Genomic DNA, 27,390 nt, shown 5'->3' on the forward strand with positions numbered 1-27,390 from the left:
GCATCTATTTCAGAAATAGCTTCCTGTCCAGGACATCAGCATGTACAGCCACTACTGTGCTTATTTATTCATCTCGAGACTGCTCCGTCTGGTTAACAGTCGCTTTCACCTTTGATCGATTTGTGGCCATTTGTTGCCAGAAGCTGAAACCAAAATACTGCAAGGTCAAAACTGCGGCTGTTGTCATAGCAATGGTTTGTATCCTGAGCTGTTTGAAAAACATCCCTTTCTACCTAACATATGAGCCTTTATATACAATTAATAACGTAGCCTGGTACTGCAACATAAAACCTATATTTTATGCTACACCCGTATGGAAGGCGTTTGACTGGTCTGATCGTCTTCTAACCCCATGCGTCCCAGTCTTCCTCATCATACTGCTCAATGTTCTCACTGTCAGACATATTGTTGCGGCCAGTAGAGCTCGCAAAAGACTCCGTGTCCAGAGCAATGGGGAGAGTCAGCGGGACCCAGAGATGGAGAGCAGCAAAAAATGCATCCTTTTACTCTTCACAATTTCTGGTAGCTTCGTCCTCCTGTGGTTCACGTACGTTATCAATTTTTTCCATGTTCGAATTACAAGAACTGACTATTTCACCGGTTTCAATTTCAATAATCCAAAGTTTATTCTGCAGGAATGTGGAAACATGCTTCAGCTTCTGAGTTGCTGCACGAACACGTGTATTTATACAGTGACTCAGAAGAAATTCAGGCAGGAGTTATGGAACACATTGAAATATCCATTCCAATTAATTGTTAAATTAGTTCAAAAATGGAACAGCCAATTAAGACAGTCAACCTCATAGAAGCTCTGTCTTGTACTCTTGCTGACCGACTCTCCATAGGTGTCCGACCATTGACAACACGGTTTTTCTTATATTAAAGAGATACACTGATCTTTATATCTAACTGACCCGTCATTTCTCGTCCGTGTTGGCTCCTTTTGTGAAATAATTAAGAGGAGTTCTTTTTTCGGGCAAGTATAATTCTTGAGATGGAAGCTCTCATGTGCCATAGGAACATAGAAACATGGAAAATAGGAGCAGGAGTAGGCCATTCGGCCCCACGAGCCTGCTCCGCCATTAATTATGATCATAGCTGATCATCCAACTCACTAGCCTGCTCCCGCTTTCTCCCCATATACATTGATCACTTTCGCCCCAAGAGCTGTATCTAGCTCCTTCTTGAAAACATGTTTTGACCTCAACTACTTTCTGTCGTAGCAAATTCTACAGGCTCACCACTCTCTGGGTGACGAAATTACTCCTCAGCTCAGTCCAAAATGGTCTACCTCGTAACCTCAGACTGTGACCCCTGGTTATGGACACCCCCAACATCGGGAATACCTTTCCACCATCTGCCCTGTCTAGTACTGTTAGAAGTTTTTAGGTTTCTATGAGATTACCCCGCCCCCCAAAATCTTCTGAATATAACCCTTACCGACTCAATCTCTCCTTATACGTCAGTCCCGTCATCCCAGGAATCAGTTGGTTAAACCTTTGCTGCACACCCTCGATAGCAAGAACATCCTTCCTCAGACAAGAAGACCAGAAATGCACACAATATTCCAGGTGTAGTCTCACCAAGGCCATGGACAATTGCAGCAAGGCATCCCTGCTCCTGTATTTGAATCCTCTCGCTATGAAGGCCAAAATACCATTTGCCTTCTTTACTCCCTGCTGCATCTGCATGCTTACTTTCACCAAATGATGTACGAGGGCACCCACGTCTCGTTGTACATTCCCCTCTATCAATTTATAGCCAGTCAGATAATAACCTGCCTCACTGTTTTTGTTACCAATGTGGATAGTCTCACATTTATTCATATTATACTGCATCTGCCATGCATTTGCCTACTGACTCAGCTGGTCCAAATCACACAGAAGCATCTCTGCATCCTCCTCACAGCTCACCCTCCCACCCAGCTTTGTGTCAGCTACAAATATGGAAATATTACATTTAGTTCCCTCATCTAAATCATTAATATATTTTGTGAATAGCTGGGGTCCCAGTACCGATCCCTGCGGTACCTCACTAGTTACTTCCTGCCAATCGGAAAAAGACCCGTTTATTCCTCCTCTTTTTTTCCTGTCTGCCAGCCAGTTTTCTATCCATCCCAATACACTACCCCCAATTCCATACGATTTAATTTTACACGCCAACCTCTTATGTGGGACTTTGTTGAAAGCCTTCTGTAAGTCCAAATAAACCACATCCACTGGCTCCCCCTCATCAAATCTACTAGTTACATCCTCGAAAAATTCCAGTAGATTTGTCAAACATGATTTCCGTTTCATAACTCCATGCTGACGCTGTCCGATTCTGCCGCTGTTTTCCACGTGTTCAGCTATTAAATCTTCTACAATGGACTCTAGAGTTTTCCCCACTACCGACGTCAGGCTGATTGGCCTACAATTCCCTATTTTCTCTCTGCCTCCCTTTTTAAATAGTGGGGTTACATTAGCTATCCTCCACCTGTAGGAACTGTTTCAGAGTCTATAGAATCTCGGAAGATGACCACCAATGCATCCATTATTTCTAGGGCCACTTCCTTAACTACTCAGGGATGCAGATTATCAGGCCCTTTGCATTTACCGGCCTTCAATTCCATCAATTTTGCCAACACCATTTCCCTACTAATGTTGATTGCTTTCAGTTCCTCCAGCTCACTAAACCCTGTGCTCCCCAACATTTCTGGTACGTTATTAGTGTCCTCCTTTGTGAAGACAGAAGCAAAGTCTGTACTTAGTTGGTCAGCCATTTATTTGTTCCCCATTATAAATTTTCCTGTTTCTGACTGTACGGGACCTACATTTGTCTTCACTAATCTTTTTCTCTTCATATACCTATAGAAACTTTTACAGTCAGTTTTTATGTTCCCAGCAAGCTTACTCTCGTACTATATTTTCCCTTTCTGAATCAATCCCTTGGTACTCCTTTGCTGAATTCTAAAGTGTTCCAAATCCTCAGGTCTGTTGTTTTTTTCTGGACAATTTGTATGCCTCTTCCTTGCATCAAATATTATCCCTAATTTCCTTTGTAAGCCATGGTTTGGCCAACTTTCCTGTTTTATTTTTGCACCAGACAGCGATAAACAATTGTTGCAGTTCACGCATGCGCTCTTTGAATGTTTGCCATTGCCTATCCACCGCCATCCCATTAAGTAACGTTTCCCAATCCATCATAGCCAACTCGCGCCTCATACCATTGTAGTTTCCTTTATTAAGATTCAGGACCCAAGTCTCTGAATCTATGTCACTCTGCATCTTAATGAAGAATTATGGTCGCTCATCCCCAAGGGTCGAGGCACAAAATTATTGCCAATTATTCTTTTCTCGTTACACAATATCCAGTCGAGGATGGCCTGTTCTTTCGTTGGTTCCTCAATGTATTGGTCCATAAAAATATCCCCTATACACTCCAGAAATTCCGCCTCTATGGTATTGTTAATAATTTGATTTGCCCAATTTTTTATGCATATTAAAGTCACCCAGAATTACAGATGTTCCTTTATTACATGCGTCCCTAATTTCCTGTTTAATGCCATGTCCAACATCGCCACTACAGTTTGGGGGTCTGTATACAACCCCCACGAACGCTTTTTGGCCCTTAGTGTTTCTCAGCTCTACCCATACAGATTAATTATCGTCGGAGCTAATATCATTTCTCACTATTGCGTTAATTTCCTCTTTAACCAGCAGTGCAACGCCACCACCTTTTCTTTTTTGTCTGTCCTTCCGAAATACTGAATACCCCTGGATGTTCAGTTCCCATCCCTGGTCACCCTGCAGCCATGTCTCCCTAATCCCGACTATATCATAGCTATTTTCATCTATTTGCGTGGTTAATTCATTCATTTTATTGTGACTGCTCCGTGTGTTAAGGCACAAAGCCTGAAAGTTTGTCTTTCTAGCATTACTTGTACCGTTCCCACTATTTTTCACTGAGGCCGTGTTTTTTTCTTGCACTTGATTTCTCTTTTTTCAGTTCAGATCTTTTTCACCACAAAACTGCTTGTTTAGGTTCAAGGCAAAATACTTCGTCATCCAATGAAAACGATTGCTGTGAGCTGGAACATGAAATTGACAGTGAGCTGAAAAAGCCCCAACAAGCTGCTCATGTACAACTCTCAATTTCCAAAACCCTCCACCCTATTCACTGTTGGTCCAATGGAAGCGCCAATCCCGATTCACTGGACACCAGGGAAACCAGCAATAAAGGCTTGACATTTGAATTATGGAGGCATATTTGACATTTATTTTTTATTCCCGACCTCTTTCACAGGAGACAACTTTCCCCGACCAAACGGTCTGTGTTGATGGAACACAAGCGACTTCTTCACCAATGAGAAGAACCATTGCTGTTAGTGAAACATGAAATCGATACTTTCCTCCTTTAAGACAGTTCTTAAAGCCTCCCCCTTTGACCGAGCTTTTAGTCATCTGACGGAATATGAGGCTCGGTGTTACACTTTGTTATATAATGATCCTGGGGAACGCCATGTGACGTTTCAACTGGTTAAAGGCACTTTATAAATATAAGTTGTTGTTGTTGTAGGATATATATAGAAAGGGCGAGTCTCCTGTTTTATCTTTCACACTGATACTTTCCTCTGCGACATTTTATCATGAAATTGCACAACTAACGTGAATCAAGATTGCAACTTTAAAAACGTTTTCACCCCCTCAGGGAACTGAACCACATTGACAATCACAGTCACAGAGAGATATACACCGAGTGTGACAGAGGCCAAACGAGAGACACAGGCCCAGAAAGCAAAGATGGCACCATCTTGGCTCAGTGCTTGTTCCATTTCTGAAAGCAAATTTCCTGAATGCTTTCAAATGAATGGAAATCAGAAAATAAGGACGTATTTGGAAGGGTTTCCTTCTAATTAACGGACTATTAATTTGGATAAAATCACAAATGGTGAAAACTTGAGTCAGCAGGATTCTTACCCTCGTGTTCATATTTACAACAAACGTAAATTACCGAACTTTCACTCATTCAAATAAACCAGTTTGGATAATGCTCTTGCTACTTTCAAACCGCAGCTCCATCATATGTGAAGCGGATATGACGCCACTCGCCTCCATAATCCCTGCACTGTAAAAAGCCCAATGGAGCTGTCTGGAAGGTTAAACGGTGACGTCATGCAGCAGCACTTTGGGTCTTTGTTTTGAAGAAATGGAATTCGGCTGTTCTCATTAGGAATGCTGGAGACAGACTGATCAACAATGTCATCATCAAATGGCACAGCTCAGCAAGAGGACCTTCCACCCATTCTATTTATATCAGTTTTTTTTTACAAAGAGCTTCCTAATTAATGACATTGTGCTTCTCTTTCTCCTTAGCCCTGTATTCTTTTCGCTTTCAAGCCATTGCACAATTCCCATTTGGAAACTTGGAGTTAAGAAAACCAATATTGAAAGCTTCAGCTGGTTCCTCACTTGAGCAAATACGTCAGACTTGCTCCAGACACTGACGTTTGCAGAGCTTTACTTTGGTCAGAAGAACAAGGCAATATAATTTGCGGGCTAACCTGGATCTTTTTTTAAATTCGTTCACGGGATGTGGGCTTCGCTGTCTGGGCCAGCATTTATTGCCCATCCCTAATTGCCCTAGGGAAGGTGGTCTGTCTTCTTGAACCGCTGCAGTACATGTGGTGTCGGTACATCAACAGTGCTGTGAGGAAGGGAGTTCCAGGATTTTGACCCAGTGACAATGAAGGAACGGCGATATATTTCCTAGTCAGGATGATGAGTGACTTGAAGGGGAGATTCCAGGTGGTGGTGTTCCTACTATCTGCTGCCTCGCCCTTCTGCCTGGTAATGGTCGTGGATTTGGGTGCGGCTGTCTAAGGCGCCTTGGTGAATTCCTGCAGTGCATCTTGTAGATGGTACACACTGCTGGTATTGTGCGTCGTTGGAGAAGGGAGTGAATGTGGATGTGCTGCCAATCAAGCGGACTGCTTTGCCCTGGACGGTGTCCAGATTCTTATTTGTACTAGGGACTGCACTTATCCAGGCAAGTGTGCAGTATTCCATCAGACTCCTAATTTGTGCCTTGTAGCTGGTGGACAGGATTTGGGGAGTCAGGAGGTGAGCTACTCGTTGCACAATTCCTAGCGTCTGGCATGCTCTTGTAGCCACAGTATTTATATGGCTAGTCCAGTTCAGTTCCAGGTCAATGGTAACCCCCAGGATGTTGATAGTGGGTGATTCAGTGCTGCGAATACCATTGAAAATCAAGGGGCGATGGTTGGATTCCCTCTTGTTGGAGATGGTCATTGCCTGACACTTGTGTGGTGCGAATGTTACTTGCCACTTGTCAGCCCAAGTCTGGATATTGTCCAAGTCTTGCTGCATTTCGACATGGACAGCTTCACTATCTGAGGAGTCGTGAAAGATGCTTAACATTGTGTAATCATCAGCGAACCTCCTCACTTCTGACCTTATGCTGGAAGGAAGGTCATTAGTAAAGCTGGTTTGGCCGAGGACACTACCCTGAGGAAGCCCTGTAGTGATGTCCTGGAGCTAAGATGACTGACCTCCAACAACCACAACCATCACCCTTTGTGCTCAGCATGACTCCAACAAATGGAGCGTTTCCCGCTGATTCCCATTGACTCCAGTTTTGTGAGGGCTTCTTGATGCCACCCTCTGTCAAATGCTGCCTTGATGTCAAGGGCAGTCACTCTCACCTCACTTCGGGAGTTCAGCTCTTTTCTCTATGTTTGAACCAAGGTCAGGAACTGAGTGGTCCTTGTGGAACGCAAACTGGAATCAGTGAGCAAGTTATTGCTAAGTCAGTGCCGCTTGATGGTACTGTTGATGACTCCTTCCATTACCTTCCTGATGATGGAGAGTAGACTGATTTGGCGGTAATTGGTTGGGTTGGATCATCCTCACTCTTTCATTCCCAGTTTAGTGGGAAGAACGAGGAGAGACAGTATAAATTGCAGGGTTCTGGGGAAAAGATCAGGTCATGGCAATGACAGAAAGACCGCTCTCTCTGCTGTAACTAATTTATGATTTCATACAAACACTAGTAGCGTAGAAACATCTTCTGTCGTCGTGGACGAGTGGTTAAGGCGATGGATTAGAACTTCTGCGAAGGTTTGAATCCTGACGACTACGTTTCTCATTATTTCTGATTTTAACTGCGCACAGACAGAATTAATTATCGTTTGAATCTGGGAAAAGCGCTCCAAACGTATCTATGTTCTCTTATTCATTTGTCAGCCTTCTACAATCCTCCAGTCGCAAATGGAAAAAAAGTCCTGAGCCAATTTGCTGACATAATTTCATTCCTGCAGTTGTCTCCCCTTCGGCCTCTGTCACTCTCGGTGTATACCTCCTAGTGTGTTCCTCTGTGTGGGTCAATGTGGTTCAGTTCCCCGAGGAGGTGAACACATTTTTACGAGCACAAGCTGTATTCACATTAGTTGTGAATTCTTCTCATTACAATGTTACGGTGAAAAATATCAGGATGAAAGAGGCAACAGGAGTCTGTCTCTTTCTATGTATGGACTACAACAACAACTTATATTTACAAAGCTCCTTTTACCGAATGAAACGGCACAAGGCGTTCCCAAGGATCATTATATAACAAAGTGTAACACAGAGCCACATAATCCGTCAGATGACTAAAAGCTCCGAGAAAGGAGGAGGTTTTAAGAACGTTCTTAAAGCAGGAAAGTATCGATTTCATCTTTCAGCTAACAGCAATGATTTTTCACATTGGCTGAAGAGGTCACTTGTGTTCAAACCATATAGGCCATATTGCCAAAGAAACTTGCCTCTTTGGAAAGAGATCTGGAATGAAAAAGTGCCATAAGCAGCTTCCATGGGCCAAGCTGCTGGGTTAATGGTTAAAATGGGGAAATTTTATCAGTACAGCCTGCGTTCGATTCCTGGTTAAGGAGTTGAAACTTATTACTCTTGGGCGAGCTGTTCAAATCAATTTGATTGATTTGCTGGTTGAAAATAACACGGTTGAGCTCTGCTAGAATTGGTGGAGTGAGAGTGGAAGTTTCACATCAGAGCTGGAAATGTCACAAGGGCAAAACTCGGGAATAAACCCAGAGTCGGAATGAGGTGGTGAAAATAAAAGAGAAGGGCTGTGATAGGTTACAAAGCACTGACTATAGAGCTGGTGGTGCGAGGCAGAATATTATTCCTGTATTACTCATGTCACATACAGCTCTAATTTCCTTATTTATCCCATGCCCAACATTACCACTACAGTTTGGTGGCCTATAAACAACTCCCGCCAATGTTTGCTGCCTCTTGTTGTTTCTTACCTCCACCCAAACTGATTCTACATGTTGATCCTTCAATCTGAGGCCCTCTCTCACTAATGTACTGATCTCGTTCCTTATTAACTGCGCGACCCCGCCTCGTTTTCCTTTTCGCCCATTCTTCCTAAATGACGAATATTTTTGAGTATTCAGATCAAGCAATCACACTGTTCTTTGAAAGCAGCACACAGGACCAAATGGCTTATTTCTTTGCTGTAACGTTCTATTTTATGTTTCCCAACACCACGGTTCAGATGAACTTTCTTATCTTCCATGTGATGCTTTGAATTCAAGACACTGAGCAAATTCAGCGAGTTTTTTTATCATTTCGAGCACAGAATTTGGAACTGGACACATTGAACGACAATTAAATGGTCTCAATCGTTAGATACAGCTCACCGAGTCTAAACGGTCACTGTGAGCATCAGCCTGTTATATACATTCTTGCTTTGCATCTTCTGAGCTGTAAGCTGATCACAGCTTCACTTTCTGCACATTGAAAGACAGTGTGAAATTATTCACTATTTCAAATCTTAACAACGCGCATATTTATGATTTTCTGTGTGTGTCAATGTGGCTCTGTTTCCCATTTTAACCACCCAAACATTATCCATGTTAGTTCTCTGACTTCATATCAGCAAAAACATAAGCAGTTAACAGGACATTTCTCTCTTTATTTTCAGTGGAGACTTTTCAGCAACTAAACTTCTAGATGTTACAAAGTGGATGATGATTGAAGTTTTCACATGATCTTATTAAGTAGCTGAGGATGCTCGACGGGCCGAATGGCCAATTCCTGATCATAATTTTTTATCTTCTAATTCCGTGTCAATGTTGGTGTAGAGAATGCTTGTGTCTAATCTGAATGTGGTAGTGAGGCCGAGCGAACTCAGCCGCTGGTTCAGGTTTCGATCTCTCTGGTGATTTGGGCTTCACTCCCACCGCTGCCAAACTTTCTGGTGCTTTGTTATTTAAGTCACTTTCAAAAGATTCTCCGTGCGGTGAAGGGACAGCTAAGCTGTGCGGTGTTGCATTTCAGTTGGAAGAATGAGGAGAGACAGTGTAAATCCCAGGGAGACTGGGAAAAGGTGGGACGATGGCAAGGACTGGAAGGCCTTCTTTCACTGGACTCACTGTATTCATTCTATTATTTTAAACAAACAACATGCAGCCTTTACCCAGTTGTCCTGGCCGAGTGGTTCAGGCGTTTTGCCATGTGGTTCGAATCCTGCCAATTCCCCTTCTTCTCATTCCTGATTGACACAAACTGTCTGCAGAATAAATTATCAGTGAAATGAGAAACAAAACCACACAAACACACCCGCGTTTCTACTCCTGTTCATCTGCAAACATTCACGACATTTGGCCCCTGAAATGGAACAATAATTTGCCAAGTTGGTGACATGTCTGTGTGCGTTTCTCTGTGTGTGTCAATATGGCTCAGTTCCCCGAGGGGCGAACACATATTCAAGATCACAAACTTAACTCACATGAGATGTGCAGCTTCATGTTAAAATGTGAAAGAGATAAATATCAGGGTGAAAGTGGAGTTTGTAATGTTGTGCAGCTAAGAAGAGGAATATTTAATTGGTGTTATTGATGATTGAGCGGAATGCATTGCAACCTTGGAGCTTTTGTAGGTCGATTACCTTCTACACTTTGAAATTCAGAACAAGCTGAGGCTCCAGGTGGAAAACAACATTGATCTACCTGAATTTTGGCATAGGAAGCAAGCATTGTGTACATCCGGCTAGCTCAGTCGGTAGAGCATGAGACTCTTAATCTCAGGGTCGTGGGCTCGATCTGAGCGCCGCATGTTTTTGAAGCTTTGCTGCTTTTATGCGTGAACCCCAGGTCTCCATTCCTCCGGCAGTGTCACCGCTCAAACTGACTCTCTTTGCATCCCACTATGTTAATGTCACAGCCGCTGGTTTCTGAGCGAACACTGCCCTCGGCTTCACTGGAAGTTGGAGAGTTTCGTGCTGAGGATTTGGTGCTTTCACCGTCGCAGCCTATGTTCAATTGCTAGTCAGGGAAAACCTTATTTCTTATCGCTGTATGATCTGTCTTAATGCACAGGAACTCCTCGAGTAAACTGCTAAAACGTACCTGAAATTTAATGTAGGGAAGGGTGAACTGATTCATGTTGGAAGGAAAAATGAGGAGAGGCAACATCACATAAAGTGTACAATTCTAAAGGGGTTTCTCTGTTCCACAGCGAGTGGTTAGGATCTGGAATGCACTACCTGAGAGTGTGAGGGAGGCAGATTCAATCGCGGATTTCAAAAGAGATTTGGACAGAAAATGCAGGTCCCCTGGGAAAAGGCGGGAGAGTGGGACCAGGTGATTTAGTTTCCAGAAGGGTAAGAGTTCTCCCTTTTCAGACGGAGATGAAGAGATTTATTTCTCCCTCCGAGGGAGGTTAGTCTGTGGAATTATTTTCCCCAGAAAGCAGTGGAGGCTGGGTCACTGAATTTATTCAAGGCAGAATTAGACAGCTTTTTGATCGAGAAGGGGTTATGGGGGTTGGGGGCAAACAAAAAGGTGGAGTTGAGACCACAACCTGATCAGCCATGAGCTTATTGAATGGTGGAGCAGTCGCAAAGGGCCGAATGTCCTCCTCCTGCTGCTAAATCCTATGTTCCAATGACCCGGGCCGAATGGCCTCTATCTGTGGTGTAACATTAGCTGTCATTCTGTGATATTATGCGGGGCTCCAGGGGCAAAATGGTTCCATTCCTACTCCTATTTGTAATGGAAAAATTCAGAGCTGATACCACTCTAGGCAATGGTTACGGTGCTTCTATTTTCTCTTTAGGTGTGTGTCCGAGCGGCCCAAGGCCTCGAAATTCGGTTGTAGTGTTTCATGAAACACGGGTTTTAGAGTCTTATGAACCGCGGGTTCAAAACCCACTGCGATCGAAATTTCAAGTAGTTTGTCTTCTTCGAAAATCCATTGGGATGCGCTCGGGGCGGCTGACGCCTGCGGTGCTTTATTTTGGTAGGAAGAACGAGGAGAGGCGATAAAAATTGCAGGGTGACCGGAGGTAGGTGGGGCCAAGTGCCAGCTTTTCCCACTGGAACCATTCTGCAATTTTAGCTCAAAAACATTCATGCTCCTTTAGTAGTCGTGGCCGAGTGGTTAAGGCGATGGATTTGAAATCCATTGTGGTTTCCCCACGTAGGTTCGACTCCTGCCAACTGCGCTGCTTCCCTGTTTGTCCTTTTCTCTGTCTCGACAGCTAATTGCTGGTGAAATGAAATCAGAAGCTTCCAAATACTCCCGTGTTTTTTCCCCGCTTTACTTGCGCGCTCTTTCATTTCCGTTCATCTGAAAGCATTCACCAAATCGCCAGAAATGGAAGAAAATTGAGCCAAGTTGGTGACATGGGTGTTTGTCTCTCTTCAGGCCTCTGTCCCTCTCGGTGTGTATGTCTGTCTGTGCTCTTCTGTGTGTGTCAGTGTGGTTCAGTTCACCAATCGGTGAACACATTTTTACCATCGCGAAATTTGTTCACTTTTGTTATGTATCTTCGTGGTAAATGGTACAGAGAATAACAATAGGTTTAAATGTTGCCAGATATGATTGCCACTTCCTGTGTTTATTTTTGAGTGCAGACTGCTTGTTGACTCAGTGCCCGAATGTTACACAGCGGAGGATGATTGAAATTTTCACTGAGCAATATTTAAATAGTGGATTGCCCTTGTGTCCTTTTCATGTAGTCAGTATGTGAGAGAACCAGGAAGATAGATCATGTTTTATCTTTACCCTGTCATCTGCAAACCCATCCCTTCCGGAAGCTTTGAGACTTCCATTCTCTGTCCCTGCTTTCCAGGGAAAGCTTGTGTTCATGAACTGACTGTGTCTGCATCAAGCAGCTAATTGACCTGGGAGCTGGATGGGCAGAGGGAGCTGAAGGCGAAGCAGGGACAGAAGCAGAAACAGATGCGACATGAAATTGTTTATTATTTGATGTGTGCCAGTTACTTTCAGTGATGAATGTCTGCCGCGTGTTCCCTTGTAAGTTTTACAGGACCCGCAGTGAAGAGGTTGGTGGGTTTTGGAAATTGAAATTTACACAGGAGCAGCTTGTGAGACGATTTCACCTCACTGTCGATTTCGTGTTCCAGCTCACAGAAACCGTTGTCCTCATTGGCAGAACAATTGCCATTGAACAAGCCTGTTCCAAGTAAACGCGCCATTTTGTAGGACAAACTTATCCCTGGTGAAGCGGGTCTGAAGCGAGGAAATGGCAAAATTGGAGTGGACGAAACATTCTGCAAGGCTTATGGACAGTGTTCGGAACGAGGAGGTGAAGGAAAAAAACACACACGGGCTGTGAAAGGTTGTTTGGTGGAGAACTGAGTAGAGGGATAGAGTGACGTGTACACAAATCTTCGAAGGTAGCAGGGCAAGCTGATCTCTCTGCTTTCTTTAAAAATAGCTCATGTGGTCCTTGGCTTCATTAATGGAGGCTTGGAGTTCAAAAGCAAACTGATGATGCTGAATCTTTGTAAATCATTTATTGAACCTCAGCTGAAATATTATGTTCACACTTTGGGAAAGATGTCAAGTCTTTGGAGAGGTTACGGGCAGTATTCACATGAACTGTGTCAGGGATAAGCTATTTCAATCATGGGGAGAGGCGGCAGAATCTGGTATTATTCTCACAGGATGGAGGAAACAGAAATGGGAATTTGGTCCAACCAGTCCGCTCCGGGGTTTATGATCCACTTCAGCCTCCTCCAATCTTTCTTAATTTATATCTACAATTGTAACTATTTATTCCCTTCTCCCTTAAATACTTGCCTAGTTTCCTCTTAAATGTATCTGTACTATTCATTTCAACCACTCCCTGTGGCAACGAGTTCCACATTCCCACCACTCTCTGGGTAAAGAAGCTATTACACTGTTTCACCTCACTTCATGTTCATGTCTAAGACACTCGATGCTGTTATTGGCTGAACAAGTCTTCTGTGTTTGAACTAAACACGCTCCCACTGCTGGCCCTCCTCAGGGAATGTTGTTTTCTTGTTGCTTTGTGAACTGTCACAATGAACTGTTCCCGGAGTCTCTTTTCCCTGGGATCGACAAAACCCATCACTTCTCTTCCTCTCTCATTCTCAATCTTTCATTCCCAGTTTGGGAGGGAGAACGAGAAGGGACAGTATAAATTGCAGGGTTATGGGGAAAAGGTTGGGTTGTGGCAGTGACAGGGCAGGAAGAAGGCCCTCTTTCTCTGCTGTAACTATTCTATGATTTCATATATGAAATATATATATTTCGCTGTCCAGGTCTGTAGTCGTGGCCGAGAGGTTAAGGCGATGGATTTGAAATCCAATGGGGTTACCCCGCGCAGGTTCAAATCCTGCTGACTACGTTTTCCATTATTTCTGATTTTAACCATTGATCTCAGAAACAGTAAATTGATTCGACATTTTCACAACACCGGCAGTAGCAAAGTTTGACCAGTAGGTGGCAGTGAAACCGTGATTGTTCACATCACATCAAGCAGGCGCTGTCTCAATTATTAGTGCACTTGGCACTGTCTCTGTTCAGATTAAATTAGACGCCGTTTATATTTCTATTACACTAGGACATGTCTCTTATCATATTAGCGAAGGTCATCTCTCAGTTGTTTCTATACTGGACTAGGGCACCATACCGTTGGCACTATCTCAGTCATGACTGCACTGAAGCAGGTCTTGGCTAAAGTTACAATAAGCCATGCCCCAGGTGGCACTGCACTAGAGCTTGTCTCTGGTTATAGAAAACTAGAACATGTTTTTCGTTGCATTTCACAAGACCGTGCCTCAGCTATTACTCCAGTAGAACCTGCCACGTGTCTATCAAACTTGACCCTGTCTGTTAATGCTGCACCAATACATGCTTCCATTCATATCATACTTCCCTGTTCCTGTTGTTATTGCCCTAAACCATTACTCTCTTATTGCTGTACTTGTCCATGTCTCTGTTTTTATTAATCTCGTACCTTTGCCGGTATTTAATTCACCAGACACTGCGTCAATTTATATTATAAAGAGCCCTGAATTATGTGAAGCTCCACTAGACCCTGTATCAGTTTTCTTACACTGGATCCGGTCTGTCTTATCACTACACTAGACTGGTTCGTATTGCACAAGATCCTGTCTCAATTATTACTGCACTCTGCACTGTCTCACTTCTATTCCACTAGATCGCGGCCCTGCTTATAATACACTGAATCATATCTGCACTTATATTCCGCTAGACCATATTTCAGAACAAGTTACATTAGACTCTGTATCAGCCTGTATCACACTCGAGCTGTTCTGCCTTTTTAATTAAAATGGATCCTGCCTTTGCAGAGACTTTGTCTTTGTACCTCTGTCTCTGCTTCTATTCCACTCTCCCTGTCTCTGTTTTTACTCCACGAAATAATGTCTGTCTCTCTTACACTGGAGGCAGTCTCGGTTATTACGGCCTTAGACTCTCTCTAGGAAGCAATTATTCTATGTCCTGTGCCTGTAATGACTACCCTATTTCTCTTGATATTGATCCAGGCCCTGTATCAGTAACTACTGCACTAGACCCGTCTCCGATATTACAGCAGTAGTCCTTGTCTATGTTAATATAGCACTCGTCCCCGTCTTTGCTTAAGTAACATTAGATGCTGTTTCTATTATTACTGCGCTAGTAATGTCTCTGCTTAAATTGCTCTAGGTCCTGTCTCAGTAATTACCACACCAGGCTCTGTCTCTGTTGTTACTGCACTAGCCTATGTCTCTATAAGGTGGACGTCGAGCTCGAAATGGGCCTCTGACTTTGGCCTGAAACTAGAGGTTTCCCATTGACTCTTTGTTCTGCGCAGCTCCTCATAATCATTTTCATTACAGCCACAGAATTACATTTGAGACATCGCCTGTTCTGTATGTGTGTGTGAAAACAAATCATGCTGCATCATTCCACAAGGATAAACGAATTATCTTCACCAGAATGTTTCCGTTTGTTTTTATTCTCTCTTATTCAAACTGTAACTACAGATCGCCTAATACCGTAAATATTCGTCAGTGGTATATTCTGTTGTGTGCTCTTGTTAAGAAATTCATGTCCTACCAACTATTTCTTTGGTAAGACGGGCACGGAGAATGCTGCGGAGAGTAATTCACCTATTGAATCCCCAAACTCGCCCAGCACCTACAAGGCTCAATTCAGACGTCTCCACTTGCTTGGGTGAGCGCGGCTCCAGCAACACACTGTTGGCTCCAGCTCGACACCATCCAGCACAAAGTAGCCCACTTGTTGACACCTCACCTATCACCTTCGCCATTCACTCCCTCCACCACCGACGCACAGTAGCAGTAGTGTGTACCATCTAGAAGATGCACTGTAGGAACTCATCAAGGCTCCTTCGACTGCACTTTCCAAACCCACGACCACTACCATTTAGAAGGTCAATGGCAGCAGATGGATGGGAACACTACCACCTGGTACAGTAAGTCCCCATAATAAATGGAAAGGGGAACAGGATAACGTTCCACGTGGATTATATTTGATCGGCTGGAGATGTCTGAGAGGGAGGACAGGGAGTTAAAAGATGTGACATGAAAGCGCCAGAACTTGATGTGTGTCAGTTGCTTTCTGTGATGAATGTCTGCCGCGGTAATGTGGGAGATTTCACTGCCGACTGTTTACACTGACACAAATATCACTCCTGGCTAATCAATCACAACTGCCCTTTGAAAGCAGCGCGCCAGGCCGAATGGCCTCTTTCTTTGCTGGAACTGTCTATAATTTTATCTTTTCCAGCATCACGGTTGCTTCTTTCACTATCATTCCGACATTTTATTGCACACTATTGGGGAATGTACTTTCTTACATTCTATCCAACGCTTTTGAAGTCAAGACACTGAGCAATTTCAGGGGGTTTTCTTGTTATTTCTGGCATGGAATTTGGAATCAGATCAGTTGAACGACAGTTTATTGGTGCCAATCCTCCACTGAGCTCACCCCTTAAAAAGAATGGGTGCCATTCGCTGAAGATGTCGTTTGAGTTCTAGTTAAACACAAAATTCTGTAGGAAAAAATTGTCTCTGGTGAAATTGTCTGAAGAAATGACAAATGTGGCTCAGATAAAGCACGTTGCAAGACTTATAGACAGCTGTCCTCGTGATTTAGAGGTGAGGATTCGGCCCTTGTGCTGCCGCGGTTCAGGATCGTTTCCAGGTCAGAGAATGAAGATTTATTGATCTGGTACAAACTGTTAAAACAGGCCTGATTTACTTATTGATTGAAAACCAAAACGCACAACAGCTCCGCCCGAATCAGAGGAGTAAGAGTTGAAGTTTCACATCAGAGCTGCAAATGTCACACGTGGAAAAACTTCGAGAAGAAATCCAGTTCCTAATGTCCGAGGGATATGAGTTTGGGCTATTTGTATTTACAAATTATCTCTCTCCAGCGTCCATTTCCTTAAACACTCGATCATAAGGACCCGGTGAATGTCTGTTTAAATGTTGCTCGGTGAAAATTTCAATCACCTTCCACTTTGTAACATAGACACTTAGTAACTGAACAGTTTCCACTCAAAAAAAATACAGAAAAAAATTCCCCTTCAATCTTTTAAATTTATTTTTATTTTCTCTCTACGATTTTAATATGAAGCCACACAACTAAGGTGAATGAAGTATGGATTGTGAAAAATGGGGAACGGAACTACATTGACACAGACAGAGGAACACACACAGACATATACACCGAGAGTGACAGAGGCCTGAGGAGAGACAAACACCCAGAAAGAAAGGATGTCACCAACTGGCTCAGTTTGTTCCATTTGTGACTGCAGATTTCGTGAATCCATACAGATTAATTTAAATAAGAAAGCGCGGGTGTTTTTGTTTTATTCTATTTACCTGATAATTAATCCTGTTGGTACCTGGTTAAAATCGGGAATAATAAGAGCCGCAGTCAGCAGGATTGCAACCTACATTGGGAAGGCCCGATAGATCTTGAAACCATCGCTTCAAACACTCGTACACGACTAACAGCACATCCATAGTCCATGCACACTCATATCAAATCAGAGATGGTGACAAAATAAGTCACTCGGCCCATTGTGTCCCTGCTGGCTCTCTGGAAGAGCAACTCAACCAATTCCACACACCCTCCTTTCCCCCACAGCAATTTGTATTTGTATTGCCTCTCCCCGTTCTTCCAAACAAAATCAAGGACCGCAATCCGCACGCTCTCCCCACCCCCCGCCACCCGCCCGGCATTAAACTGGAGTTGCCTCTTGTCCACCCAAACAGAATTCCTAAAGTGCCAGAAAGGGGGAAGCATCTGAAGGTTTGGCAGCCGCGGGATTCGGACCCATTCCGCCAGAGACTGGAACCTGAATCCAGCTCTGCCGTTTGTAGAGCACATTGAATCAGATTGTAGATATCAGCACAGAAATAGCAAGGGTATCTTGATAAGAAAAAATGTGTTGTTTTAAATTCGCTATGAAATCAATTGCATAAATCAATTATGTTTATGTCAAAAAGTATATATAGAACCGCAGCAGCGAAAGCGCCAATTCCTAATCACCTCTGCACCAGAGAAACTGTTTGCAAACCTCACAACCGGCTGATCTGTGCTACCTGTGCCTTTTATTCTCATTCCAGTCCTCGCTCACCAGAGACACGTTTCCCCCACAAAATTACATGTTCATATCGAACACAAACGACTTCCTCAGCCAATGACAACAGCGATTGCTGTTAGCTGGAACATCATTCATTGTCACACAGTTCCGGGCTGTCACTGGGTCCTTCAGTAGCAAACAAAATAAAATAAATAACAAAAATTGCCACCTCTGCTGTCACCCAGCGAGTTCCAACTGATACTTGTTTTTTTGTGAAAAGAGGAGTTAGTCCGAATCCCAGCGCTGCCACAGTTTCAGTCACATTCCCCCTTTCAGGCACTTTAGGAAGTTCCTTTAGGTGAGCAAGAGGAGATTCTGGTTTAATGCTCCTTTATTTTGACAGGAAGAACGGGGAGAGGCAATACAAATATAAATGGCTGCAGGGGAAATTCGAGTGTGTGGAATCGGGTGAGTTGTTCTTCCAAAGAGCCAGCACAGGCGCGATGGGCCGAGTGACTTACTTTTTCGCCATCTCTGATTTGATAAGAACACCTTTGAACTCGGAGGAGCTGTTGGTCATAACTCAATGTTTAAGGTGATGGATTTGAAATTCACTGGTGTCTCCCCCTGTCGGTTTGAATCCTGCTGACTACAGTTCCCATTATTCCTCATTTCAACCACATGTCACCAACTTCATCCCTGCGGCTCCTGTGAAACTGACAAGGCGACACATGGCAGAAATTCATCACTGAAAGTAACTGACACGCATCAAATTCTGCCACTTTCATGTCGCATCTTTTAACTTCCTGTTCTCCCTCTCAGACATTTCCAGGTCTATCAAATGTCATCTGCCTGAAATGTCATCCTGGTCCTCGTCCACTGAATATGGTTGACTTTCCGGGCATTTGATTGAGCAGTTGGCTCCATAGCTCAGTGGTTAGTGCACTGGTCTAGTAGACCAGGGGTCGCGAGTTCAACTCTTGCTGGAGCCTGTGGTTTAGCTGATGAAACCAAGTTCCGTGGGAAAATGGGCGATTGGTTGGACAATGCTGCAAAACAATATTGATCCTTGAAAAGGTGCCGTTCCCAGAACGACACACAGTCCTCCAGGTTCGATCTAAGCAGGGCTTCGTGTATCTGCAGTAAACCTCTTTTGCATAACAGCCTCTGTAACAGGTTGTACAGCAAGAGGAATTAGATTGTAGATATCGAATAAGGAGTACTCTTTATTGTAATTATTTCTTTTTATTTCGAAGACCATATATGAATCCCCAGCACAACTCTCCATATAATTGGGTCAGGGAAACTTTGTTAATTTTCACACACTGAGCATGGACACTGCAGAAGCTCCTGCACCTCTTTCAATATTGGTTTTCTTCAATCAGAGTTTTCAAAAGGGAATTGGGCAATTATTTGAAATGGAAAATAAAACTGCAGGGTTATGAAGGAAGAGAATGACATTGGAACTAAGTGGAAGAAAGCACACACCCGATGGGTCGAAAGGTCTCCTAATGAGCTGTGTAAATTTACAATTAGATCAATTTCTCTGCAGCATTCCAAAATGTCCCACTCCAATTCAATACCTGTAAAACAGGATCTTGCAGTGCAGCATGTCTACACAGTTTGACATTCCATACAAGTCCCTTTGGCTTTTTCTCACAACTTGTTTCTGTGGTGTAGTGACCTGGCCAGCGATGTCCATATCCTATAAATGATTAGAGAAAAAATTAGTGGTTTCACGTTCACTTCACATGTGCTAGGTCGCTGGTTCGAAAACTGACGGAAACATTATTAAAATTGAGCCATTTAATTGTGAGAAGTTGCACAATTCCCGTTTGTTGCCAAATAATAGCTGAATACATTATCTCACAGCCATGTGACATTGGCACTTCCCCAGGCTTTGACTGATTTTCTCCAAAAGGCATGGTTGTAAGAAAGAGACAATAAGTCAGACGAATTGCAATAAGATAGTTCACACGTGTGTGAAGTGTTGAATAACCTGTTGATGTGCTGTGTCATTTTATGATTCTAATGTCAAGTCAATTTCTCTGCCGCATAGTTATGTTTTTCAGCCGAATAGTACTTCCACAAAACAGGGTTCGGAAGTGCAGTAAGACTGCATGGTTTGATATTCTAAGTCAGTCCATGTGGTTCTGCCCATTGTTTCTGTAGTGCAGTGGTTACTACGTACACGCAAAAGGTCCCCTGTCTGGAAACGCGTAGAAACATTATCGAAATTTACACATCTAAGTGTGAGGGAAAGTTTCATAATTCACATTTGTTGTTGAATATTAATTGAATATAGTATCTCACCGCCACATTAAATCTGCCCTTCGCCAAGCCGCAAAAAGCCACCCCCCGCCCCCAACCCCCCCCCCTCCCCGCTCCAAAATCAAGAGGGATGAAACTGACTAGGCACAAAAACTAGCAGTTTCTTTAGTTGACAACAGAAATTAATGAGTTTACAAATGCAAATTCACAGTTAATTACTGACTGAAAGATGACGACCAGTGTGATCCAAAGACTAGCGTCATCCTAAAGATAGATGCAACTGATACAATGATTGAACATGAGGGAGTGGGAGAGATGGTAGAAAATCACTTTGTATCGCGCTTCATCATGGATCTTTATTCTTTCATGAGCATCGCTGGCCAGCATTTGTTGCCCATCCTGAATTGCCCTTCAACTGTGTAACTTGTTAAAGCATTTCAGAGGGCAGTTGAGAATCAACCACATCCATTGTGCGTCTGGAGTCACATGCAGGTCAGACCAGGTAAGGACGGCCGATTGAATTCCCTAAAGGACTGGTGAACCACATGGGTTTGTATGGCAATCAATGATAGTTTCATAGTCATCATGACTGAGGAAATACTGAGGACATGTCTGATCAGAATAAACATCTTTTGAAAGTTCACCATGAAAGGAATTGCATAAATAGCTTATGCTTGTATCGAAAACTGGAGAAGGAACCCTAGTCCAACTCTTAATTTCATTGGGTAAGGGAACTATTCATTAAGGCAAAGTGCATGGATTCTGCAGAAACTCCTTCTACAAAGGGGAATTTGGCAATGGTTGAAAGGGAGAAAATTCTGATCCATGGAAAGAGAGAAGGAAGTTGGGATTAATTGGCAAGATTTTTGTAAAAAGCTGGTATAAATAAAATGTGCGGAAGGTCCTCTTGCCGCGCTGTGCCATTTGATGATGACATTGTTGATCAGTCTGTCTCCAGCATTTCTAATGAGAACAGCCGAATTCAATTTCTTCAAAACAAAGACCCAAAGTGCTGCTGCATGACGTCACCGTTTAACATTCCAGACATCTCCATTGGGATCCAGGCAGGGAAATGGTTCTGTAACCTTGTGGTTACCCCGCTCATTTCGCGTGTGCAAATTACTCCATTCGATGCTCGTGAAAAACATTGTCACCCAACTGTGTGGAAAAGTTGCATCGATCCCATTCCTGTTTGTTGTTGAATGTGATCTGAATGCTACATCTTGCAGCCACATTAGATTCGCTCTTCAGCATTTCTGAAGATAACATTCAGCAAAATAAGAATATGTTTCTGCTGGCAGCGGGTGATTGGAGAGTATGGGGCTGGAATATTGCTACTTTTTCCTGTCTCAGTTACCGTGGAGCGACTAATTGATGGGTTTGTTTCAATCCAATTGCCTCATAGATCTGTATTAAATTAGATGGGGGTACATGATCGTTCATTTTCTTTGTCATATCAGAAATGAATGTCCATAAACAAAGCTTGATGTGGGGAGCCGAGTTTGCAACTTGTGGGTGGGGGTGGGAGGATTTTCTTGTGGTTTCAGAGGCCCGAAACAAACCAGAGCGTTAATGAGTAATGACGGGGAGAAAACAGTGACAGCTTCGTCCCTGAGTGGTCTCGAACCACCAACCTTTCAGTTAACAGCCGAACGCGCTGACCAATTGCGCCACAGAGACGTGACGAGGTACCATATCCTCTATAAAATATCCTAAACCAATGGCTCAGCGAGTGAAAGCTTCAGATTGCCGCGACTGGAGTGACAATTATTCTTTCTCAGTTTTACTCTTCCCAAATAAAAGAGTGGGACATTCATTGTGGATACATGAAAACAGTCTGATCCCACCCACTGCAGACACATCCATGTCACCGGGAACCAGCTCTCGTACAACCGGTGCCGTCTCTCTTTGAGTCTTTCGCTGTCTTGTCTGTTACCAAGTATTCTGATTGTCCTGAAGCCGATATTAGGTTTGAATTCCTGATGTGCAGTAACGAGAATCCTTTCAAAGTCTCAGATCAGTTAATTTCACTGAGAACATCAGAGTCAATGTTCCAGCGTCTTAAAGAAGGGAAAGGTGCCTTGACTGTCTCTGGTCAATCGGACAGTTCACCCTTCATTCTCCTCTGATTCCGGTCACAGAGAGTTTCTAAAGATTCACAAAGCTGGAGACTGGGTTTTCTGGTTTGGTTCCTTCTCCATTTTCCTACCTGCCAACTGACAATATTTTCCAAAATCTCGTCTCAATCCTCCGCCTTGCATCTTGTCCAGGGATGAGGAAATTCAGTTTTGTGGAGAGATTATAGAGACCGGGCTTGTTCTCTTTAGAGCAATGTCGGTTAAATGGAGAATTCATGGAGCGGCTCAAAATGATGGGGGTGGGGGGCAACGGGGATGGGGCGGTTTGATGGAGCAGATAGGGAGAGACTGTTTCCACTGACGGGGGTCACTAGCCAGAGGACTGGAATTTAAGATAATTAAAGAAAGACAGACTTGCATTTAGTGTAGTGGTTATTACGTTTGCCTAACAAGTGGTTCGAAATCGGGCAGAAAAATTACCACAATCTGTTCAATCACGTTTGTTGAATATAGTACCTTCCAGCCCTGCCTTCTGGTCAATGCTTATAGCGCTTTTCCCGACCAGCGGGCGTCTCAAAGCGCTTTCCAGGCAATGAAGGACATTTTGAAGTGTCGCCATTGTTGTGATATAGAAAACGCGGCAGCCAATTAGCGCTCAGCAAACTCTCACAACCAGCAACGTCATCATGAGCGGATGATGTGTTTTTGTGACGTTGACTGACGGATGAACAGGACACGTGGCTGTGAGACACTGTATTCCCTTAATATTTAGCATCAAACGTGTAGTTTTGGATATTTGCTTCCCATTAAATTAACATATTTTGATCATATTTCTGCCCAGTTTCAAAGCGGGGACCTTTCACATGTGATAACCACTCCACTACAGAACAATACCTGACAGAGCCAGAGGCACCTACACATCATATTAAACTGTGAGGTCCTGCAGCAGCACTTTGGGTCTTTGATTTACGGAAATGGAATTCAGGTGGCAGATTTAGAAATGCTGTCGTCAAATTAATCTGATAATGTTATCATAAAATGACATAGCACGTGAGGAGACCATTCAGCCCTTCTAATCAATAACAACTTTTTACAATGTTCTTTCCAATTAGTCTCAATTTCGTTTTCTTTCTACATAACCATGATGTTTGACACTTTCAATTCATTTTCGAATTCCTTTTTGAAAACTCTGAGTGAAGAAAAACAATATTGAAAGAGGTGCAGGAGCTTCTGCCGTGTCCATGCTCAGTGTGTGAACATTAACAAAGTTCCCCTGACCCAATGACATGAAGGCTTAGGCTGGGGTTTCTTAAACAGCTTTCAAAAAAAAAATGAAGTTCATTTCAAATGGAATTTGCAAAGGAATTTTATTCTGACCAAGCATCTCCTTATTTTCCCCTGTCGATATGGACAATCTAATTCCTCTTGCTGTTCAACCTGTTACAGAGGCTGTTATAGAAAAGAGGGAAAGGTTTGCTACAGCTATACAAGGCCCTGGTTAGGTCACACCTGGAGGACTGTGTATAGTTCTGGGAACGGAACCTTATAAAGGATCAATATTTGCCTTGAAAGTTTCAGAGGAGCCGCATTGATTCCTTGGTGGGTTTTGGAAATTGGAAGCTGTACATCCGCAGTTTGTGGCACTATTTCACCTCACTGTTCACTTCGTGTTCATGTCTAACACATTCGATACTGTTATTGGTTGAACAAGTCTTCTGTGTTTGAGCTAAACGTGCTATTATTCGGCGCTCCCACTCCTGCCGCCCGGTTTTGGCCCTCCTCAAGGAATGTTGTTTTCTTGTTGCTGTGTGAACTGTCACAATGAACTGATCCTGGAGTCTCTTTCCTGTGGGATCTACAAAACCCCTCACTTCTCTTCCTTTTTCATTCTCACTCTTTGATTTCCAGTTGGGTTGGAAGCACGTGAAACAACCGCATCATGCATGGCTTAGTCAGTAGAGCAGACGGTTCTTAATTTTAGGGTCGTGGGCTCAAGCCCCAGGCTGGACAGCGCCGTTTTTTAAACTTTGCTGCTGTGATGGGTGAATCCCAGCTCCCCATTCCTCCGGCAGTGTCACCGCTCAAACTGAGTCCTTCTCCATCCTCTTTGTTAGTGTCACAGTTGCTACTGTGCGAGTGTAAACTGCCTTCGGCTTCACTGGAAGTCGGAAAGCTTTAGTGCTTTCATCCACCCCAGCCTAGATTCAATCCCCGTTTTTTTCCGCTCTGCTAACTGATACAATGGCAGGGATTCCTCGTGCAAACTGTAAAAACAATACTGAAATTTGCTCGAGGGAACTGTGAAGCGATTCATGTTGGTCAGGAGAATGAGGAGAGGCAACATCAAATAAATTGTACAATTCTAAAGGGGTTTCTCTGTTACACAGCGAGTGGTTAGGATCTGGAATGCACTATCTGAGAGTGTGGGGGAGGCAGATTCAATCCCGGATTTCAAAAGAGAATTGGACAGAAAATGCAGGTCTCTGGGGAAAAGGCGGGGGAGTGGGACCAGGTCAGTTAGTTTCCATAAGGGTAAAAGTTCTCCCTTTTCAGACGGAGATGAGGAGATTTTTCTCTCTCTCAAAGGGTCGTTGGCCTGTGGAATTATTTTCCCCAGAAAGCAGTGGAGGCTGGGTCACTGAATTTATTCAAGGCAGAATTAGACAGATTTTTGATGGACATGGGAATCAAGGCTTATGCCGGGGGCAGGAGTGGGGGGAAGCACGGTGGTGGGGGCGGAGGGGTCTCTGGTGGGGGAGTATGAAAGTGGAGTTGAGATCAGAACCGGATCAGCCATGATCTGATTGAATGCTGGAGCAGGCTGGAAGTGTTGAATGGCCTCCTCCTGTTCATTACTCCTATGTTCCTCAGGCCAGGGCCAAATGTAACCTTGTCTCTGATTCTCCAATACTATGGGGGGCTCGAGGGGCAAAATGGTTCCATTCCTGCTCCAGTTGTTCTGTTCTAATTCAGGGCTGGTCGCACTCAAAGCAATGGTTAAAGGGACATTCGCTGTGGTAAGTGTGGTTGAGTGGTTTGAGAAACTGGATTTAAATTATATTCAAATCGCACCGCTGTCAGAATTCCAGCTAATTCGCTTTCTTTCGGTCTCTTCAGTAAATCCCTCAGGATGCGCTGGGGAAAGCCGATGTCTGCAGTGCTTCAGTTTGATGGGAAGAATGAGGAGGAGCGATATAAATTGTGGGGTGACCGGAAATAGGTGAGACCGAGTCCAGTTTTCTTTGCAAGTCACAGGTCAGTGGTATGATAGACTGCTTCCCATTTACCTGAATGAGTGCATCTCCAACAACACTCACGAAGCTTGACACTGTCCAGGACAAAACAGCCCCCTTGATTGGCACAACATCCACAAACATTCTTTCCTTCCAGCACCGATGCACTGTAGCAGCAGTGTGTACCATCTACAAGATGCACTGCGGCAATTCACCAAAGATCCTTCGACAGCAATTTCCAAACCCACGACCATTACCACCTAGAAGGACAAGGGCAGCAGATAGATGGAAACACCACCACCTGGAAGTTCTCCTCCAAGTTACTCACCATCCTGACTTGGAAATATATCGCTGTTCCTTCACTATCGCTAGGTCAGAATCCTGGAATTACCTCCCTAACAGCACTGTTAGTGTATCCATACCACATGGACTGCAGTGGTTCAAGAAGGCCGCTCACCACCAACTTCTCAAGTGCAACTAGGGACGGGCAATAAATACTGGCCCAGCTAGTGAAGCCCACATCCCGTGAATGCAAAATTAAGATGGAAAAACATTTTCATCCAGAGAGTGGAGGGCGTCTGGAATTCACTGCCTAAGTTTGTGCTTGAGGCTGAAACGCTGAAAGTATTTAAAAGTACCTGGATCAACACCTGAAATGCTGTAACCTGCAAGGCTACAGACCACGTGCCAGAAAGTGAGAATATAATGACCGGCTGGTTTCTTTTTCCTCTTTTTTGGCTGGCGAAGACATGATGGGCTGAATGGTCTCCTTCTTCACTGTAACATTCCTATAATTCTGTGGTTCTATGTTGAATGATGTTATTGATGATTGAAAGGAATACAGTGCAACCTTGGGGCTTTTGTAGGTCGATTACCTTCTACACTTTGAAATTCAGAACAAACTGAGGCTCCAGATGGAACATATTTGTCTTTCTGCGCGTTGGAGACCAGAGCTAGTGGATGCACACATCATCACTTGGCAGAGTGAATGACACTGGACCTGTCGGTTGTGAGTTCGAGCTGCTTGATGGGCGACATTGATTTTAAACTTTGCTGCTTTCATGGGTGAGCCCCAGCACTCCATTCCTCCGACAGTGTCAACGGTCAAACTGATTCTTTTTCCATCCTGCTTTGTTAATATCAAAGTTGCTGGGTTTATAAGTGGAAACTGCCTCCGCTTCAACAGAAGGTGGAGAATTTACTGCTTTGAATTTGGTGCTTTCACTGCCGCAGCCCAGGTTCAATTTCTTGCCAGGGAAAACCTTTCCCCTTCCGCTGTGTGAACTGTCACAATGAACAGGGATTGCTTATCAAGTGAAAGTAGGCCTGGCAGTGTCTGTGGAGTGAGAAACAGAGTTTACCTTCCAGTTTGTTGATCTTTTATCAGAGCTGGAAAAGTCAGGGGTGTAACAGGTGGAAAACAAGTCCAGAGGCGGAGGGAGGGGGGGTGAAAGGACAAAAGGGAAGGAGTGTGATAGGTTACAGGGCATGAGAAAGAAACTGACTAAAGGGATGAGGGTACAAAATGTGGGTGGGAATGGGAGAGATTTTTCTTCCTGCTGTTCCGACTGGGACAAAAGTCACTCCTGATTAACCAGTCACAATGAGCAGATCATGTGTGTTTGGTTGAAGGATAAACAGTGACCAGGCCACATGGCTGTAAGATAATGTCTTCAACATACGTGAATCTGCAGATTTAGATAATGGTTCTGTGCAGTCTTGAACCAGGGTTTTTATCATGAGTTAGGCAAATGTGACAACCTCTGCACTGCAGAAACAGGAGATAGCCGCAAAGCTCAATGGGCTTCACTGAAATGTTATGCTGTGACGTCATGCAGCAGCACTTTGGGTCTTTGTTTTGAAGAAATGGAATTCGGCTGTTCTCATTAGGAATGCTGGAGACAGAC

The 27,390-nt window shown here is 43.8% G+C and overlaps 4 non-coding genes across 4 annotated transcripts; 3 read left to right on the forward strand and 1 right to left on the reverse strand.

Moving 5' to 3' along the window:
• The first annotated feature begins 11,426 nt into the window (after positions 1-11,426).
• On the forward strand, positions 11,427-11,508 carry trnas-uga (transfer RNA serine (anticodon UGA)). The gene has a single exon. It is a non-coding gene; the product is annotated as a tRNA-Ser (tRNA).
• Positions 11,509-13,601: 2,093 nt separating this feature from the next.
• On the forward strand, positions 13,602-13,683 carry trnas-uga (transfer RNA serine (anticodon UGA)). Its single transcript has one exon. It is a non-coding gene; the product is annotated as a tRNA-Ser (tRNA).
• A 5,137-nt stretch (positions 13,684-18,820) lies between these two features.
• Positions 18,821-18,893, forward strand: trnat-agu (transfer RNA threonine (anticodon AGU)). The gene has a single exon. It is a non-coding gene; the product is annotated as a tRNA-Thr (tRNA).
• A 2,885-nt stretch (positions 18,894-21,778) lies between these two features.
• trnan-guu (transfer RNA asparagine (anticodon GUU)) lies at positions 21,779-21,852 on the reverse strand. Its single transcript has one exon. It is a non-coding gene; the product is annotated as a tRNA-Asn (tRNA).
• Positions 21,853-27,390: the final 5,538 nt, after the last annotated feature.

This window comes from Cetorhinus maximus, chromosome 23, assembly GCF_964194155.1.
Source record: "Cetorhinus maximus chromosome 23, sCetMax3.hap1.1, whole genome shotgun sequence".
NCBI classification, from domain to species: Eukaryota; Metazoa; Chordata; class Chondrichthyes; order Lamniformes; family Cetorhinidae; genus Cetorhinus; species Cetorhinus maximus.